Source organism: Balaenoptera ricei, chromosome 2 (genome assembly GCF_028023285.1).
Source record: "Balaenoptera ricei isolate mBalRic1 chromosome 2, mBalRic1.hap2, whole genome shotgun sequence".
In the NCBI taxonomy this organism is placed as follows: Eukaryota; Metazoa; Chordata; class Mammalia; order Artiodactyla; family Balaenopteridae; genus Balaenoptera; species Balaenoptera ricei.
Genome location: NC_082640.1, coordinates 41,808,982 through 41,829,652, shown reverse-complemented (window position 1 = coordinate 41,829,652; position 20,671 = coordinate 41,808,982).

The following is a 20,671-nucleotide window of genomic DNA, read 5'->3' as shown; positions in this document are numbered from 1 at the left end:
TGACATCTCTGAGCCTCACAGGGCCCCAAATACCTCACCAGATGTGCCCCTCACACAGTGGGAAAAGGTTCCTCACCCAGCTAATTCCCCTACCAGCGGCATCAGCTTTGCCCCACAGGGTCCTTACTTCCCTACCAACCCAAGGGGTTATTCAACAAACCAACACATCCTCCCACTGGAACCAACAGTCACATCACTATCTTGTCACTACAAAGCCTGCCTCTCACAGCTCCTGGTTGTTCACTCTGTTCCTGAGTGCCGCCCCCATGTGGCCCTGCAAGGTGCAGTGTCCTCTGCCCCCTGGGCTGTGAGTATATGTAATTAATAAACTTCTGCCAATCTCATTGGTCCAGTGTAGGACGTTGTACTGGGTTGGCCAAAAAGCTCGTTTAGTAACAACTTATGGAAAACCCGAACAAACTTTTTGACCAAACCAATATATTTATTTAGGACTGGGGATCCCTCCTTCACCAGTGAGGTGAATGGGAGGTGATCAAAACAAGCACATAGTAGATTTTGTGGTTTGGTAACAGGATTTGAAGGTTAACATCCTCACTGGGCATCTTTCTTCAATCCTTTACTGTGGTTCAGTGAGGCTGTGCTGGGCCCCACTTGCAGATAAGGTTAAAAGGCTTAATGTGTGGCCTTATGAATAGGAACTCATGCACATGATTCTGAGAAGGGGTTGTCTTTATTTTGTATCCCTGCCCTTTCCAGAGGTCCAAGAAACCTCTAGACCAGGATTAGTCAGAAGTTGGGAAGATTTCTCCTGAGGAGAAATAAGAAAGGCCTTCATGGTGAAAGGAACAACATTAATGGAGAGAAAATGGTCCATTCTCTACTCAATAACAGGATATGATTCTAAACTGGCTTTACTTTTCCCAGTCCAGGGATCTCCTTACAGCAAGTCTGAATCTAGAGAGTATACCTCATGAACAAAGGCGTGTCTGCTCTAAACATCTGCTTGAAACTCTCCTCAACTCCCTGTTCTTCACTCCCAACTCTGGATTGGCCTCCACAAGCCTCCTGGTGCCTGAGTTATTCAGAGTTCTCCAGAGAAATAGAATCCACAGGAGGTACTTACATATATACATATAAGGAGGAAGAGACACAGATGGACAGACTGGTTTTAAGGAATTCGTTGACATGATTAGGGAAGCTGTCAAGTCCAAAATTTGCAGAGCATCAGGCTGGAAACCCATGGAAGACTGATGTTGCAGTTCAAGTCCAAAGACTGTCTGCGGCAGAGCAACTGTAGACTTGGGGTTGGCTGTCTGCGACTGACTTGTTTCTGATTTTTATGTTTATCTTAGTATATTTTTTAGCTCTTGTTATCATTGGTGGATTTGTTTATTAGTTTGGTTGCTCTCTTCTTTTTTTTAAATTACTTAAAAATATTTTATTTTAATAATTTTTATTTTTTTAATTTTAATTATTTTATTTTATTTTTATTTATTCATTTTTTTCTTTCTTTTTTTCCCTCCCTTTTCTTTTGAGCTGTGTGGTGCACAGGGCCTTGGTGCTCTGGCCTGGTGTCCGGCCTAAGCCTCTGAGGTGGGAGAGAGGAGTTCAGGATATTGGACCACCAGAGACCACCTGGCCCCATGTAATATCAATTGGCGAGAGCTCTCCCAGAGAACTCCGTCTCAATGCTAAGACCCAGCTCCACCCAAAGGCCAGCAAGCTCCAGTGCTGGACACCCTATGCCAAACAACTAGCAAGATAGGAACACAACCCCACCCATTAGCAGAGAGGCTGCCTAAAATCATACTAAGTCCACAGACACCCCAAAACACACCATTGGATGCAGCCCTGCCCACCAGAAAGACAAGATCCATCCCCACCCACCAGAACACAAGCGCCGGTCCCCTCCACCAGGAAGCCTACACAAGCCACTGAACCAACCTTACACACTGGGGGCAGACACCAAAAACAATGGGAACTATGAACCTGCAGCCTGTGAAAAGGAGACCCCAAACACAGTAAGTTAAGCAAAATGGGAAGACAGAGAAATATGCTGCAGATGAAGGAGCAAGGTAAAAACCCACCAGACCAAACAAATGAAGGGGAAATAGGCAGTCTACATGAAAAAGAATTCAGAATAATGATAGTAAAGATGATCCAAAATTTTGGAAATAGAATGGAGAAAATACAAGAAATGTTTAACAAGGAACTAGAAGAACTAAAGAACAAACAAACAATGATGAACAACACAATAACTGAAATTAAAAATTCTCTAGAAGGAATCAATAGCAGAATAACTGAGGCAGAAGAACAGACAAGTGACCTGGAGAATAAAATAGTGGAAATAACTACCGCAGAGCAGAATAAAGAAATAACAAAGAGAAGAATTGAGGACAGTCTCAGAGACATCTGGGACAACATTATATGCAAAAACATTCGAATTATAGAGGTCCCAGAAGAAGAAGAGAAAAAGAAAGGGTCTGAGAAAATATTTGAAGAGATTATAGTTGAAAACTTCCCGAACATGGGAAAGGAAATAGTCAATCAAGTCCAGGAAGTGCAGAGTCCCACACAGGATAAATCCAAGGAGAAACACACCAAGACACATATTAATCAAACTATCAAAAATTAAATACAAAGAAAAAATATTAAAAGCAGCAAGGGAAAAGCAACAAATAACATACAAGGGAACCCCTATAAGGTTAACAGCTGATCTTTCAGCAGAAACTCTGCAAACCAGAAGGGAGTGGAAGGACATACTTAAAGTGATGAAAGGGAAAAACCTACAAGCTAGACTACTCTACCCAACAAGGATGTCATTCAGATTCGACGGAGAAATTAAAACCTTTACAGACAAGCAAAAGCTAAGAGAATTCAGCACCACCAGACCAGCTTTACAACAAATGCTAAAGGAACTTCTCTAGGCAAGAAACACAAGAGAAGGAAAAGACCTACAATAACAAACCCAAAACAATTAAGATAATGGTAATTGGAGCATACATATCAATAATTACCTTAAATGTAACTTGATTAAATGCTCCAACCAAAAGACATAGACTGGCTGAATGGATACAAAAACAAGACCCGTATATATGCTGTCTACCGGAGACCCACTTCAGACCTAGGGACACATACAGAGTGAAAGTGAGGGGATGGAAAAAGATATTTCATGAAAAGGAAATCAAAAGAAAGTTGGAGTAGCAATTCTGATATCAGACAAAATAGACTTTAAAATAAAGACTATTACAAGAGACAAAGAAGAACACTACATAATGATCAAGGGATCAATCCAAGAAGAAGATATAACAATTATAAATATTTATGCACCCAACATAGGAGCACCTCAAAACATAAGACAAATGCTAACAGCCATAAAAGGGGAAATTGACAGTAACACAGTCATACTAGGGGACTTTAACACCCCACTTTCACCAATGGACAGATCATCCAAACTGAAAATAAATAAGGAAACACAAGCTTTAAATGACACATTAAACAAGATGGACTTAATTGATATTTATAGGACATTCCATCAAAAAAAAACAGATTACACTTTCTTCTCAAGTGTTCATGGAACATTCTCCAGGATAGATCATATCTTGGATCACAAATCAAGCCTTGGTAAATTTAAGAAAATTGAAATTGTATCAAGTATCTTTTCTGACCACAATGCTATGAGACTAGATATCAATTACAGGGAAAAAACCTGTAAAAAATACAAACACATGGAGGCTAAACAATACACTACTAAATAAGCAAGAGATCACTGAAGAAATCAAAGAGGAAATCAAAAAATACCTAGAAGGAAACGGCAATGAAAACACAACCCAAAACCTATGGGATGCAGCAAAAGCAGCTCTAAGAGGAAAGTTTATAGTAATACAATCCTAACTCAAGAAACAAGAAATATCTCAAATAAACAACCTAACCTTACACCTAAAGCAATTAGAGAAAGAAGAACAAAAAACCCCAAAGTTAGCAGAAGGAAAGAAATCATAAAGATCAGATCAGAAATAAATGGAAAAAAATGAAGGAAATAATAGCAAAGATCAATAAAAGTAAAAGCTTGTTCTCTGAGAAGATAAACAAAATTGATAAAGTACTACCCAAACTCACCAAGGAAAAAAGGGAGAAGACCCAAATCAACAGAATTAGAAATGAAAAAGGAGAAGTAACAACTGACACTGCAGAAATACAAAGAATCATGAGGGATTACTACAAGCAACTATATGCCAAAAAAACGGACAACCTGGAAGAAATGGAAAAATTCTTAGAAAGGCACCATCTTCTGAGACTGAACCAGGAAGAAATAGAAAATATAAACAGACCAATCATAAGCACTGAAATTGAAACTGTGATTGAAAATCTTCCAACAAACAAAAGCCCATGACCAGATGGCTTCACACACAAATTCTATCAAACATTTAGAGAAAAGCTAACACCTATCCTTCTCAAACTCTTCCAAAATATAGCAGAAGAGGAACACTCCCAAACTCCTTCTATGATGCCACCATCACAATGATACCAAAACCAGGCAAAGATATCACAAAAAAATAATACAGACCAATATCACTGATGAACATAGACGCAAAAATCCTCAATAAAACACTAGCAAATAGAATCCAACAGCACATTAAAAGGATCATACACCATGATCAAGTGGGGTTTATCCCAGGAATGCAAGGATTCTTCAATATACGCAAATCAATCAATGTGATAAACCATATTAACAAACTGAAAGATAAAAAACACATGATAATCTCAATAGATGCAGAAAAAACTGGGTAAGCTGGGATGAAGTGAGAGAGTAGCACTGACATATATACACTACCAAATGTAAAATAGATGGCTAGTGGGAAGCAGCTGCATAGCACAGGGAGATCAGCTTGGTGCTTTGTGACCACCTAGAGGGTTGGGATAAGGAGTGAAGGAGGGAGACGCAAGAGGGAGGAGATATGGGGACATATTCATACATATAGCTGATTCACTTTGTGATACAGCAGAAACTAACACAACATTGTAAAGCAATTATACGCCAGTAGAGATGTTAAAAAAAATGTTAATCTCATTCCCCAAAACACCCTCCCAGAAACATCCAGAATAATGTTTGACCAAACATCTGGACACTGGGCCCCAGCCAGCTTGATATATAAAAGTAACCTTTAGAGTCCCCATGCTGAGCTTCTGAGCACAGCCAGAGGAAGTCACACGACAGCATTGCCTGGATTTACTTCAATCAGAATCTTAAAATGGCCTCTCTACAGCCTGTCCTATGTCCCAAGAAGAATGTAAACTCTCTTCTTGGACTGTCCACTCCCTTCTTCACTGTCATTCTCCCCCCGTGTGCCTACCTTGTACGTCCCTGAGGACACAGAGACTCAGATGTGAACTGCCATCTCTGTCCACTGCCCACCTAGGTACCCACCTGTATTTGTACCAACCCTTTTGCTCTTGCAGGTGGTTACAATAAGGAAGCATCTCTCCTTTTACCAAAAGACAGTCCCCCCACTAGGGCTCTGGGTCTCCACCCCTCTCTCCTTCTCAAGGACCTCACTCTTCTGTTGGCCCCTTCCTCTCCTCCATCATCATCAACCTCTCTCTGCACAATCTTTCTCACCAATGTGCACATGGGCTTGAGGATTCCCCAGCATAAAATAGCCTCCCTGGATGCCATCTCCTCCAGTTGTGCCCCATTTCTCTGCTCCCAGCATAACCAGACTTCCTGAAAAGCTTCTCTACTCACCTGCCTTCGCTCCTCAACGGCTCCACTCTGGTTTCTGCCTTCACCCATCACTTCCCCCAAAAAACTTCTGTCCGAGTCTCCAGTCATCCCCACGTCCCCATGGTGGGTGGCCTCCCTCAGCATCCTGCACGGCTCACCACCCACTCTCTTTGAAACATTTTGTTCTGGCTTTGGACTATTTTGGTTTCTTCCTACCTCACGGGCTGCTTCTCCTCCATCTCCCGTACTCTTTTCTACCTGACCTCTAGAGTTTGGGAATTTGAGGTTAGGCCCGGGTCTCCTGTTCTTTCTCCCTTCAGTCTTTTCTTAGGTGGCATCATCTTTTCTTTTAGACTTAAATATCATCTTTCAAATGAAGATTCCCAAAAGTATATCTCCAGCCAGATCTTTCCTCTGAGCTCCAGACTCACATCCCAAACAATCTAAATTTTCACTCATATATCTCATATCTCAAACTTTATATGTCTGTATCTTGGTTTCTTTAGAGCCTGCCCCCATGCCCTAATTCTGAAAATGGCACTACCAACCAGCCAGTAATTGGAGTCACAAACATGTGGGGTGCTGTGATTCCTCTTTTCCCCTATTACAGTCCATCCTCCAAGTTTGTCACATGGCTCAATTCCACTCGTTTTGCCCCATTTCCAACTCCCACTACCTTAGTCCAGGAAAAGCTTCTTTGGAGGAACCTGCAAAGCCACCACTCAGCTTGTTTCCACTCCTACTCTCTTACAGTCCATATTTAACACAGCAATGACATAGTTTTAAGTATGTATATATGATCATGTCACTCTTCTGCTAAAAATTTCCAATGGCTTCCCACTGTAATGATGATAAAATTCAAATCCCTGAGCACAGCCTGCAAGGGCTGATGCTAATCTGCCTCTCCCTGTTATCCGTGCCGCTGCCTCTTATGCTCTGGCCACATTGGCTGTGTTCCCAGCTTGGGACCACAATACTTGAATCCTTTCCCGGCTCAGATTTTCTCATGCTCTCCCCCTTCTGGAAGGCTCTTTCATCAATACTTCAAATGGATTGTTCCTTAGAGTGCAAGTCTCAGCTTAATTTTCACCTCTGCTCCTCTCTTCTAACCACCTAGATTATTTCCATCATAACACCATGCTTTGTAATTCTTTATACATTTTTGGGAGTCCAAATCCTCCATTATAAAGTCATCTCTGTGAGGTCAGGGCTCTGTCTGTGCCGCTCCTTCCCGTGTTCCTGGAATCCCCGAGTGTCTGGCCCAGGGCAGGTGCTCACACATCCTTAAGAAGTTTGCAATTCAGGGCAGTGCTGGGGGTGCAGGAGCATTTGGCAGAAGGTGTGTTTTCCTCCAGGCTCTGTGCTGGAGGGCTGTGTCACCTTGGACAAACGACTTCCTTTTTCTAGGCTCAAACGTCTAAGTGTATGGCAGACACAAAACAACACATATCCTAAAGAACTGAGCAAATTGCAAGGAAGGAATGAGTTGTTCATGTGGAGAGGGGGCCTGTACTTTTTAATCTCCTTGACTCCCCTGGAATAATAGCATCTGAGAAGTTGACACACTTACTGCACTGATGCTACGGATATTCTCATATATGATATGGAAGAGATCTGTATATCCTTGTAATACAGTCATCTGTTCTCCCATTGTGTGTACTGGGTGTTCTCCCTTTCTTATTATCGTAGTAAATTACAAAGATGATATTTGTGATCTTCTGGGACTGGCAGAAGCCACAAATATTTGTGCTTGTCTACATTATCCCTGATGGTAATCAGTAGAAAACTCTTCCCAGGATTCTGGGCCCCAAATCCAAATGCACCAGGCTGTTCATATTTGTTAAAACTCTCCTCTTTAATCTTCACTAATCACAAGGCACAGAAAACGGATGGAAAGTTTTAGGGACAAGAGATCGGAAAAGCCAGAAGGACACCGAATAATACCATTGCTTAGAGAAAAGGAAGGATAATCTTCAGAAGTCTCTGAGAGAGAGAATTAAGAATCAGGGAGAAAAAGACTTCGAGTGCTAAAGCAAATGATTTTAATTGAACCCTTTACCTCAGATATTCTTATTTCTGCTGGAGCTTATCAAGCTAAAGCAAGATGTTAAGCACATTCTTTAAAGTTTATATAAGAGCTAAGCTTCCTTTTGGATTTTTTTGGGGTGTCATTCAGGATGAATGGGGTCAAGGAGAGGAGGGGTTTTGTTAAAGAGATGGGAGAGAGAGGTGTACTTGCTGAAAAAAAATGGGATCAAATATCATCCCAGATTTTTTTTCATCAGCCCAACAAAGATTTTCCCAGAGAACCTCAGCCTAGAGTTAAAAATGGGGTCACAATTTTGTTATAAAACAGTATTTCCTGGGATCTGCCTTCCTCTGCTAAATGGGAAATCCAGTCCCTCTCAGATTCCTGCAAAAGGGTATGTGGGGTGCCCACATGTGCCCTGGGAGTTGTTTGCTTGATTCCCTGATGCCTCTAGCATTTTCCTCCTCTCCCACTGAGGCATTCTTGTGGTTGCTGTACATAAAGAAGGCTTAGACCTAAAAGCGATCCATCCTGGGGAAGCCATTAGCTTTCCCAAGTCTTTCGAAGCATCCAGGGTGGTTTGAGGCTGTATGTGGCCAAGACGTGGTGCTGTAGGAAGAGCACAGCTTTTGGAGTCAGATAGACCTGAGTTCAGTCTTGCATCTGCCACTGACTAGTTGTATAAGGCCCTTGAGCAAGTGACTCAGCCTCTCTGAGACTCCATCGAACCTCGAAGGATCTTGTCACCTCTTCCACCAAAGAGGCTTTTCTGTTGCTGATTCTCAGGGATAGAAAGGAAACCCCCTCTCCCTGCCTTACACATTCCTTTATGGCAGGCCTTGTGTTCTAGGGCTCTGGCCCCCATGCGGGGGCTGGGTTACCGCACCTTCTGGTGACCAAGTCCAAGGAATATTTCAAATCATTTCCCTTTCTTTGCCTCTTTCAAGCCTGTGTGCCTGCTCACTCTCTTGTCTGAGCGTGAGGTCTTCCTAGCAGGCTCCTGGCTCCTTATAAACTCTGGAGATTCTTCCTCCATTGACCCTCAGAACTCTCAATTTCTATCTGCAACCCAAGTAAACATCGCTTCAGTTCAAGCTGAGGTCCGGCTCACACTAACACTTATTTTTCTATTTCATCTTTCTAAGTGTGCTCAAAAACTTTATTGAGCAAAGAGCAACAACGCAGTTATCGAATTAGCAGAGAGCAGCTGTGGTTACCGGAGCTGGAGCTTATGTGCTCACAGGCCGACGTTGGAGATGATCAGAAGGGCAGACTAGGCCAGGTTCCCCCATAGTGCTGTTTGCTTCCTCTTCGGCGGTGCGCCAATGCTGGCTTGGAAAGATCCCAAAGAGGAGGAAGGAAATTGGAGAAATGAAAGAAGAGTTTTTACATAAAATTTAAAAGACGTGCAGGTACTTCAAGGCCACTCTTCACTTTCCCGATGCTCAGTGTTGAGTAGCACAAAGTCTTAAATTCTGTCAGTCCTACAGGCCAGGCAGACATGAACCTGGGAAAGGGGAAAGAGGGCCTTCCTGGTCTCAGGGCTGTCACTGAGCTGCTGAGCTGGGTGATTGCACCACAGGAAAAGAGCAAGATAGGTCCCCCTTTGTACAAACCACACTACGAACCCTCCACACATTCCGTGTCCCTCCACTGCCTGTGTGTTACTGTAACCACTTCCCAACCTGGCCTCCTATTCTAGAGTATTTGGCTCACCTGCTTTCTGCACACTCTCTCACTGCACACACAGTATCTGCAAACGTGTCCTGCACCCTCACCTCTGTTCCCTTTATAATTACCCTGTTGTTCTTCCCTCATGGAATGAATGCCTTCCTCCTACTCTGTCTGTCAAAATCCGACTCATTCAGCAGGTGGCCCAGCTTAAGTGTGCCACAAAAGTGTGCCTCTGCCTAGCCAAAAGTGGCCTGTCAAGTGTCTGTGTCCCCCCATAGCACCTTGTCCTCTTGCCAGAGAACCTGCTTCCATATGTCAGAGTTATTAGTACTATGCCTTGTCTTATCCTCTAGTTGTAAAGTCCTTGAAAGTGGCTATTTATCTTATTCATTTTTTAAAAATTGAAGTTTGGTTGATTTACAATGTAGTGTTAATTTCAGGTATTCAGCAAAGGGATTCAGTTCTTCCTATCTATCTATCTCTCTATCTATCCATCTATCATCTCTCTATCTATCTATCTATCTATCTATCTATATATTATCTATCATCATCTATATCTATATCCATCTATCATCTATCTCTCTCTCTCTATCATCTATCTATATCTATTTATCTTTCTATCTATCATCTATCATCTATCTGTTATCTATCTATCTGTCATCACCATCCATATCTATCTATCTATCTATCTACATCTATCATCTATCTATCTATTCTTTTTCAGATTCTTTTCCATTATAGGTTATTACAAGATACTGAGTATAGTTCCCTGTGCTATACAGTAGGTCTTTGTTGTTTATTCTATATATAGTAGTTCGTATCTGTTAATCCCAAACTCCTAACCCCTCCCTCCCTCTCCCTTTCCCTTTGGTAATCATAAGTTTGTTTTCTATGTCTGTGAGTCTATTTCTGTTTTGTAAATAAGTTCATTTGAATAATTTTTTTTAGATTCCACATATAAGTTATATCATATGATATTTATCTTTCTCTGTCAGACTTACTTCACTTAGCATGATACTCTCTAGGTCCATCCATGTTGCTGCAAATGGCATTATTTCATTCTTTTTTATGGCTGAGTAACATTCCCTTGTATATATGTACCACATCTTCTTTATCCATTTATCTGTTGTAGACATTTAGGTTGTTTCCATGTCTTGGCTATTGTTAATTGTGCTGCTATGAACATTGGGGTGCATGTATCTTTTAGAATTAGACTTTTTGTCTTTTCCAGGTATATGCCTTATTCATTTTTTGCAGGTTAACTTGTACATTGTTCTGCTCATAGTAGGTGCTTAAAACATATCTATTTAGCTGAATAATTTGCCCCAGGCTATGAAAACACACTATTTAATGACTCCAGAAGGCCAGACCATGTAGTGCATCTGAATATGCATTGTCCTAAGGGGTGGCCAAATTAGGGTGGGGACTCAGATTCTAGGGGCAATTTAGACAGTAACACAAAATGAGTCTGGTTTGTCATAGTCACATAGAGTTAAGCTTGGATTCAATCCTTAAAAAAAAAAAACAGAGAGAAGAAGTAGAAGAAACTTTAAGATTGTTTCAATCATTGATAAGAGTATTTGGGTTATGAATAATGATGTCCCAAATCGAATTGAAGGCTCATCTTTCATTCAATCAATCAATAAGCATGAACTGGACAAATATTTAGTGGGTACCTCCTATGTGCTGTGCCTGCTGCACGTGGTTTGCAGGGATGACTGATGTGGGCACAGCCCCTGACCTCACAGGGCACACACAGGGGAATCTATGATGTACTGGGTACTTGTTGACTCTGGGCACATGACGATGATCAAAGCAAGTTCCAGCCACCTTGTTCTCTCACTTCCTGGGGGTGCCAGGGGAGAGACAGACAGATGACTTAACCTTTGATTTCACTGCAGTGTGACAAGGGCTGGGAAAAGAGTGAACAAAGTTTGAGAAAGGGTGTTAACTGAGCCTAGGTTGTGGAGGGTCAAAGAGTTGCTCCTCAAACTTGAGGGGTCACAGGGCATTCCTGGAGGTTGATGTCCAGTGAGCTTGCAGACTGGGTAATAGGAGAGAAAACACAGATGCAGATAAGCTTGGGTCCAAACCCCAGCTCTGTGAATGCTGGTAGCTATGACTAGTACAGTTATTCCCCTACATACGAACCTTCAAGTTGTGAACTTCTACAAGTGCTTGTGCTTTTGTGTACTTTACTGTACAGTACTGTATAGAATACAGTAGTACAGTATCTTTATTACAAGCCCAGAATGTCTGGAAACAAGCATCAAAGCAGCAGTGATGTAGCTGGTATTGCTAAGAAGATATTCATGATGCAGGTAATGGCGAGGGGATTTTCTTTATTTGAGGAGGCACTGTTAGTTTTTGAGGCACAGGACCGGAACGTAAAATGGTACACGAAGGTTGCAGCAGCAGTTCAGAATGCAATCCAGTGTTACTGTGTCAGCTATGACAAGAAAAAGAGAGTTACTACCCAGACATCACTGGATCATTTTTTCAGGAGGGTAGATAGAATTGAATCCAGCAAGGAACCAGAACCTGTGCCGTCAACGTCAGGCGTGAGTGGATTTGCAGCTTGCCCTCCATCTCCTACTGCTGACAATCCTTCAGCTCTACCATCTCCCACCTCCTCTCCCTCCTCCAGTCAGTAACTTCTTGCCTGTTCACTCGATGCCAGCCCCTGGATGCCAGCTGTTGCACTGTACTACTGTACATCTCAAGGTACTGTAGTGTAAGATTAAAAATGTTTTCTTTATTTTTTGTGTGTGTTTGTTTTTTATGTACCTATTATTTGTGTGAAAAGTATTATAAACCTATTACAGTACAATACTATATAGCCAATTGTGTTAGTTGGGTACCTAGGCTAACTTTGTTGGACTTACGAACAAATTGGACTTACGAACGTGCTCTGGGAACAGAACTTGTTTGTATGTAGAGGACTTACTGTATTTTTAAAACGACATGCTCAGGCGTATGAGTGAGCAGGCTGTGTTTGGGGAGTTCAGTTCAGTGTGATGGGGCGAAGAGTCTGAGGGGTTGGGATTGGAAATGTTGCTGGAGAAATTTAGAGCTGCTAGTGTAATATTCTGCTTGTCTAACGTTTTATGGCAATGACATCACAGTTTGGGGCCACATTGTTTTCTGTAGCATTAGCAGCATTCTGGGGAAGGCAGGTGCATCCTTTAAGAGTCCAGAACCGCGATCCCCTCGAGCCCCTGAGCTCCCATGGCTGTAACCTTGAGGAACAATGGCCTCCCAGACTGGGAGGCCTCGCTGAAAACACACCCCACGTGCTTCTGCTTTGTCCCTGGTCACGTGGGGCAGAAGTGATCTGCGCTTGGTGCGCCACCATTGCCTTTCAGAGCCTGGCTGTGATGGTCACCCTCAGGTGACTTTGAGGATACTGTGTTTCTCTTTAACTGTTTTGTCTTGGCTGTTTCCTGGCTTTTGTTCCAAACTAATCTTGAGAGGGCCGGGGCTAGTATCAACGCAGGTTTCCTCCTCTCTCATTACTGTCTACCATAGCTCACAGGCTCTCCTCTTTTCTGCACATCAGAAATCTCTTGGGGTCATTTGTTCTCTGGGGAGAGGCAGGGTGACATTGGGGTGTCAATGCCAGCCCAGGAGTACTGAAACCACAAACGAATCTTGTGGACTGAGAAGAGACCCCTGAGAGTTCAGGGAGGGAGTGGGGGATGGAGAAGGCAGAGGCTATTTGGTCCCGGTCACTGTGACAAAGAATTTTACATTTAGACTTTTGATGTGCTCTCCAAAGGAGGCTGTACTCATGACGATTTCTTCGGGATTAAAGTATAATCAATGTGTTGCTTAGTTTTTATTTTTTCATAGGTTTGCTCTGACCCCTCTCGGCTCCAAATGGAAGTGGCCCAAGTCTCTCCCAACCTATGCGTGGTTTCTTCCAGCTCACAGGTGGCTCTGCTGAGTCTAATCCCTCTCCAGGTGAGTGGTCACATGAGTACCCAGGTGAAACACCAGGAGGAACCTGATGTCAGGGTTGAAATGTTGGCTGAAGAAGAAAGGAAGAACAACCAGGATGAATGAGACATGAGGAAAAAATCTCCCATGCAATTTTTTTCCTGCTTGTTTTTGCCTGAAGGTGCCCAGGCCATCTATCTTGGATGTCTGCCTCTGGTGTTCTCAAAGGATAGTTCTTGGGGCATCTGGTCTTTGCAGAGACCTGCTCAAGCCTAACAGAGCATTTGGCTGTTCACTAGACACTGGGTTTGGAAATCAGTGCATCTCTTGACCCTGCATGTTGCCGAGGCCCAGCCTTGACCATGTATAGGTTAAAGCTAAATATTTGAAATGGGTACAAAGTAACTATTCCACCAGCATCAGAAAGAAAATGTAGTCTTGTCCCACACTGATGAACCCCGAATGCAAGTCATTCATTTTAAAAGAGTCCATCTTGGTACCAAGAAAGCTAAGGGAAAGTTTGGCCTTCCCACTCTTTTATTTGCAGGGGCTGCAGCTGGGAATGAGGATTGAGGATCCCAGTCCTAGGATGAGAGGCCTCTCATAGTTGGCCAGAACCTAGGCTGCGGAAGGAACCAGGCTGACCAACTGTCCTGGTTTGTCTGGGACCGAGGGGGTCCCAGTAGGCAGGACTTTCATGGTTAAATCCAGGGAAGTCCCAGGCAAACCAGGACAAGTTGGTCACCCTCAGGGACTCATAGAGCCTAGTCAACTCTAGGGTGATGGGACATGACACTTGGCCACACTGGGTCTCCATTTGTAGGTGTGGGAAGTGCTTGGTTGCAAAGCATGGTGGACTCAACCCAATTTTCTGGAGAAAGTTATTTATGTCCCATACTTGAAATAGTTCTGACTGGTTTGTGGAATGCATCATTTTGCCTCCTTTGTGATTTCTTCCTCTGGTAGGATTGTTTCTGCTGACGAAATGCCCCTCTGGGCATTTCTAAACAAGAATCCTTGTTGTTTTTCCCCGTCTGGACAGACGGTTGCCCGTCGTGCTCCTGCTCTCTGTCAGCCAGAATATTTCTGACTCTATTTCCACTGACCTCCAGGCCTTTACTGGGAAGAACATCTATTTAAGCCTTGGAGATAAAAAAAAATTTTCCTTAATTTATTTTCCTTGCCTTCCAGAGGAAAAGGGGGTGTTGAGAGAAAAATAGCTAGGAAGGGGAGTGAGAGAGAAAAGTCAGGTCAAGTTCTTCCCATGAGTGTGCACTGAGAGCCTGACAGGACAAACACCCGTGGAAGGAGGAGGCCTTTGGGAGACGGAGCCCAAATCCACATCAGAAGGTTGTTCTGGCATCCTTTCTTTGCCCTAATTCCTTCTTTCTTTCTTCCTTTCTTTCTTTTTTTTCTTTCTTCCTTCCTTCCTTCCTTCCTTCCTTCCTTCCTTCCTTCCTTCCTTCCTTCCTTCTTTTCTTTCTTTCTTCCTCCCTCCCTCCCTCTTTCTATCTTTCTTTCTTTTCTTTCTTTCTTTCTTTCTTTCTTTCTTCCTTCCTTCCTTCCTTCCTTCCTTTCTTTCTTCCTCCCTCCCTCCTTCTTCTTTCTTTCTTTCTTTCTTTCTTTCTTGCTTTCTTTCTTTCTTCCTTCCTTCTTTTCTTTTCTTTCTTTCTTTCTTTCTTTCGTTCTTTCTTTCTTTCTTTTGTTCTTTCTTTTTCTTTCTCCCTCTCTCTCTTTCTTTCCTCCTTAGCCTTTAACTTCGACACACTTCCTCTCCCTTCCCTTTTCCTTCATTTGTCAGTTGTGAGTATTTTGGTTTGACTCAAGAGAAACAGACAGCTGGTGGAGCCCTCATTGATTCAATAACACCAGGCTGTTTATGTTCACACTTTCCGTCCGGCAAGGGGAGCGGGTGTGCAGGAAAGCAGCTCCATGTTCTGAGTCTTTGCGCTTTGGTGGCTGGGCTGTGGTGCGAATGGCCCTCTCCAAGTTCAAGGTCAAATTGGTGAGCCCTAGGGAGGTGTGTGCCAGGGGTGAACAGAGTGTGTTGCAGATAAATGTATTTATGTGCCTAGTGGGGAATCCAATATTATGAATATTAAAAATGGTGGCAATAAAAAAGGTATGTAAAATGTGTATGAAGAAAAGGTGTATAAAAATTTGCCCTTATGCACGGAACTCTCTTTCTAAGTGTCAAGCACAGAAAGCTACTAAATCAAGTCTTTGCAATTGTTTTCTGTGTGTTCGTTCATATGGAAAAAGTAAGGAGCAGCCGATGCCTTTGCATTTTGCTTTACAATGAGCTCAACACTCTCATCTATAAAAAAAAAAGTTGGGGGGGAGGACATGGGGGTGGCAGACAAGCAAAATCATTTGATATCTGGGATCATGCCAGATGGCTACCTTCAAAGGAGGCCAGGCCACCATGATTCCTTAGGCACGAATGGGTGATTAGGGAGGGTAATGATTTGGGGGAAACTTCCAATAAGGATAATGTCATTACGAAATTCACCCATCTCAGCAGCAAATCGAGACCCGGCTTTCCCCTCCTCACTCTTCTCAGGACCTCTCATGACCCTCAGAGCATTGTTCTCAGCCTTGGCTACACTCTGGAATCATCTGGGAGCTTAAACAACTAGCATTGTCTGGAGTCCACCCCTGGAGGTTCTGATTTATTTGGTGTGGGGTGAGAACAGGGCATCAGGACTTTTGAAAGCTCCCCAGTTGACTGTAATGTACAGCAGAATTTGAGAACTATTGTCTTAGAGTCTCAAAGTGTGGCCAGTAAGCCAGCACCCAGCATCACCTGGGAACTTGGTAGAAATGCAGGCTCTCGGGCCCCACCCCAGACTGAATCAGAATCTGCATTTTAATACAATCGCCAGGTGGTTCATGTGCACAGTAAAGGTTGAGACAAGTGTCAGATCCTGTGTCTCTAGGCAGGTAGACTGGGCCAACAGCTTTGCTGAGCTGTTATATTAGTTAAAAGCTACAGAATGGTTAAAAGCGTGGGTTTTGAGGTCAGCTATACCTGGATTCAAACCCTTGCTCTTCTGCTTAATAGGGCTGAGGTATTGGGCAAGTCAGTGATCACTTGGTACCTCAGTTTCCTCACCTGTAAAATGGGGGCAATTTGCATACCTGTCTCCCAGGATGTCTATGAAGAGAAGCTACCTGTGAAGTGCTTTCCGTAGTGCCTGGCATGCAGCAAGGGCTGTGTGTTAGCTGTCATTGCTACTATGAAGATGTGCTGATTTGTAAGAACTGAGGATTTTTATCAAACTTAAGTTCCTTGGGAAATGATACAGTGAGTGGATCGGAGAGAGGGTCCACTTTAGTTAAGCTATAGTAATATTTTGTTTTGATTTTCTGATCATTTCTGAATTTCAGGCAAGTATTATCTGGGACTGGCCATTACTAAACATGTAAACTTTTTTTCCCTGATAGTTTCAGAGATGTATTCTGGGAACTGGGTATTGGGACTTCAGAGACAAATCACCTCCTTTGAGCTCTCCAGGTTATGGCCCCCTGGTGAGCCCATTCCCCCATCCCCAGGGTCAGCCAGCCTGCTTCTGGGAAGCTGCAGACATGCTTCTACTATATGGGAGCAGGCCCGGAGCCAGCCTTGCGGTTCTTGGCCCAATTAAAAGAATGCAATCCTCAGCAGAGCCTGGCCTCAATGACTCACTGCTCTAAAAAATATAATTCATATATCTAGATGAGAGGCTCATATATTTGCTGGACACAGTTGCAATGAGTGGAGTGTTACTGACAGCCAATCAGAATCATTAGTCAAAAGTATGACCTCGATTCCAGCCAATCAAGCTGTTCCCAGAAGACCTGGACCTTCCACAGGTTTCCTGTTATTTGAAACTCACTTGGAGGACATGGGTCAGGGACACAGGGAGAACAACTTGCTGGGGATTCTAGTTTCTTTTGCTTTGTAAACCTAGGGACATAACTGTTTGGAAAAGGGTTTTGCAAAGTGGAGCCAGGAGATACTACTTGGAAAAAGTGTTCTGTGTTTGCAGAGGTTGAGGACTGTTGCCTATTACATTCTTTTCATGGAGACCTAGCATGCAGTTAGCATATTACAGACTTGGAGTGGTCATGCTATACAGAAAACTCTGCAGGGTTGTTTTACTCAAGTGTTTATAAAGATATGTGCTATGGATTCATATTTTAAAATAATGTTGACTGAACTTCTGGCTAACGTTTCACAGAACAAATTTTGGGAGCTGCTTAGAGAATTCTAAATTCTGCAGCAAGCAATGCCTGCTATTTATATTGCCTTCAGTCAATCAACCAGTCAATCACTTAAGTTAACTCTGGGTTCTGGGGTTACTTTACAGGTCATCATTAAAGAAGGCATTTCTGAGGAGGCTGCATTTAAGCTGAACCTTGAAGGATGAGAAGGAACAAGCCTTACAATGAGCTGGGAATGAGCACAGCAGCTGCAGCAACGGAGTGAGCTGGACAATGGCAGGTATGTAGACAGGAACTAGAAAATGCAGGGCCTTCTGGGCTCTAGTAAAATGCCTGGCTTTCCCCCTCTAGTGTGTTGAGAAACCATTGAAGGATTTCCAGCAAGAATGTGACATGACTTGGTTAATTTTAGAAATATAATTTTGCTTACTCAACAGAAGATGGTTTATAGAGAAACAAAATTAAAAGGGAGTAGGATAGATTATGTTTTTCAAATATGGCTGCAAACAATAACTTCCATCTCACATGCTCTTCTGGAACCTTCACAGGTTCCATCAGGAGATGAAGTCTAACTGTCCCCCCTGGAACCTAGGCAGGGTTTGACTTGTTTGTAATCAATAGAATGCAGCAGAAGTCTGACTCCCGTTACCCCCCCGGCAGCCATGCTGTGAGGAAGCAAAAGCACATGAGAAGCTCCATGTAGGTGCTCCAATTGGCAACCCCAGTCTTTGAGTTCTCCCAGCCCAAGTGCCAGATGTATGAGTGAACAAGGTTTTAGATGATTTTAGCTTCCGGTTGTCAAGGTATCATTGGCCTTTGCATCTTCCCAGCTGAGCCCCAGACCTCAGGGAGCAGAGACAAGTGTTCTTGCTGTGCCATTTCCAAATTCCTGATCAATAGAATCGTGAGCAAATTAAAGTGGTTGCTTTAAGCTGCTGAGTGTTGGGATAATTTGTTATGCAGCAATAGTAAGTAGGACAGAGGGCATAGGTAGGAGCCTGTTGCAATGGCTTGGGCAGGAGAAGATGCTGTCTTGAATTGAGGGTTGTCAATTCTCATCAACTGTAGCTCACCCCAGGAACACAGCTGTATTTTTAAAAAGTTAGATTTATTACTTGCTGCAGCAAGGGAGTCTGCACATCGTGGGGAACCATGGAGTGTCCCGAAAGAGAGCAGGTAAGGAAGGGATACTTAGAAGGTTTTGGGCGGCTAGAGTTAGTCATAGATGGTTTCAGCAGGAATTGACCAGAATTTTTTATCTTGGAAGCTGCTGCAATGGTGAGTGGTCTTATCTTTAGAATTCATGAATCTGTACACAGATAGTATTAGTTTGTCTCTAAGATCAGTATCTGGTCTTGGAACATATGGGTCTGAATGGACTGGTGTTAGAAGGGCTTGTGGTTTACACAGTCTGGGATGTACATCATGGCTTGTTCTAGCACAGACTCTCTGTTTGTAAGTCAGGGTACATTTTGCAAGCTGTGGTTTCTGTTTCAGTTCCAAATTCTCCTCAACATCTTTGCTGCCAGCTGTTCATTTTAAGAGTGAAATTGCAATTATGTTTAAAAAAGAAAGACTCCTGATCTTTAAGAGATACAAAGAGAAATATTGACAGTGTAAATTAGCAGTTCTCAAATGTTTTGGTCTCAGAATATCTATCTACTTAGAAGTTACTGAAGTGGTGGGATGAACTGGGAGATTGGGATTGATATATATACACAAATATGTATAAAATAAATAACTAATAAGAACCTGCTGTATAAGAAAAAAAAAGATAAAAGTTACTGAAGAACCCAAAGGGCATTGTTTTAATGTGGGTTATAGCTATTGATATTCCCTATATTGGAAATTAAAACTTTAAAAAATTAAATATTTAATTAATAACATTTAATTACATTTATTAATATATTTATAACACAAGTGACACTTTATGAAATATAATTATATTTAAAAAATTAGTGAGAAGAGTGCCATTATTTTACACTTTTTGCAAATCTTTTGATGTTCTGGTTCACAGAAGGTGGCTGCATTCACATATCTGCTTCTGAATTTAATCTGTTGCAATATGTTGTTTTGGTTGGAATTTATGAAAAAAATTGACCTCATACAAATACAAAGTTGGTAAAGGCAGGAATATTTTAATAACCTTTTTCAGATTATTGTGTATATTCTTCTTTGATACCACATCAAATGTGGTAGTTTCTATTTGTAATCATCTCAATGAACTTTTCATACTCTATTAACATTACAGTGCACAGGTCTATCTTATACTGGATCTTTTATCCATGTGAGATTTTGTATTATCATTCATTGGTCATTTGCAAATATTGCTTTACTGAATATTCAGATCTTCCAAATGTTGGTACATTTCATCAGACAATATTAAAAAAATCACATTTGTTAATATCTCCAGTGATCTGGAAGCCATCAAACACATTGCTGGCAGATACATTTTTTTTCTAAAATTCTAATTTTCACTTTAAGGTTTGAATTTTACTTTGGCAACAAATGCTGTCTGTTGTTTGCCTTGAAATGACAGGCTCACTTTAATTTTGAGAGAATGTGTGTCAAATACCTGAATCTGAATAACCAGAGTTTGTCTGTTAGTCAAACTTTCAAGTAAAAATGGAGTTCCTTGAAAAAAGTGGCTAGTTTAGCTGGTCACTCAAATATTTGCACAAGTGCTTTTCCTGAGGCCACTATTATACGTTGGTGTGCAACATAAGCACTTTATGGGTACATCCATTTTGCCACACACAGTATTAAAAAGATGTGAACTCAAAAGTTGACGCTTAATAAAGTAATAATTATTACTACTTCATCAAGGACATCTTAAGTGCAACTGGTGTTTGTTTTAATGTAGGTGAGTACATAAAGAATACAATGTTGCCATGATGATTTGATTACTTCTAAGGCACCAGCAGTTTACCCACCATTGCTTTTGCACAATTAACATGAGTGTCAATACAGTGAAAATGACAAATAATGTTTCAATATTATAATAAAAATTTTGTCTTCTCAGATTTCCTGAAAACATCTTAGGAACCCCCAAGAGTCCATGGACCAAACTCTGAGGTCTGGGCTATGCTTCAAAATAATACAGGAGGAAGAAAAGGGATGATGAAATAAGAGTGACC